Source organism: Myotis daubentonii, chromosome 5, assembly GCF_963259705.1.
Source record: "Myotis daubentonii chromosome 5, mMyoDau2.1, whole genome shotgun sequence".
In the NCBI taxonomy this organism is placed as follows: Eukaryota; Metazoa; Chordata; class Mammalia; order Chiroptera; family Vespertilionidae; genus Myotis; species Myotis daubentonii.
In genome coordinates, this window is record NC_081844.1 from 18,587,723 (window position 1) to 18,588,613 (window position 891).

Below are 891 nucleotides of genomic sequence, written 5' to 3' on the forward strand. Positions count from 1 at the left end.
AGGAATGAAGCGCTGATTCACTGCAACATGGATAAACCTAGAAAATATGCTAAATGAGGGAAGCCAAACACAAAAGGCCAACTGTTATATGATCCTATTTATTTTTAAGATATATATTTTTTATTGCTATTAGAGAGGAAGGGAGAGGAAGAGATGGAAACATCAATGATAGAGAATCATTGATCGGCTGCCTCCTGTATGCCCCCTACGGGGGGGTGGAGCCTGTAACCTGGGCATGTGCCCTTGACTGGAATCGAACCTGGGACCCCTAGTCCACAGGCGGATGTTTTATCCACTGAGCCAAACCAGCTAGGGCTATATGATCCCATTTATATGAAATGCTCAGAACAGGCAAATCCATAAATAGCAGATTAGTGGTTATCAGGAGTGGGAGAGGGAATGGGGAGTGACTGCTAATGGGATCAAGGGTCTCTTTTTCAGGTGATGGAAAAAGTTCTAGAATTAGAAAGAGGTACTGGTTGTACAACATTGTGAATATTTAATACCACTGAATTGTGAACATAAATGGCTAATTTTGTGTCCTTTACATAAAAACACCTGGAAAGAACTCCCCAGGAAAATGGAGGCTGGTCAAGGTGTGTGAAAAAGTCTGTGTTGAGGGCCATGGAAGAACAGACAGTGCTTCAGGAGGCCTTGTCTGGGATGTCTCAGGGTTTCCCTCCCCTCAAGGCAGGGCTGGACCAGTGGAACATCATCAGCAGAGGGGAAGATTCAGGTTTCCACCAGGTCCTCCAGTCCAGTATGGGCTCTGCACCCTCACACCTGGTTGGTTAATATAAGTCCCTAGAGCCCTGCTGGCTGGGTAGGGCAGGCAAAAGCTTGTCCGGTGGTGCAGGATTAGGGCAGAAGGCAGGACAAGGACACAGTGAG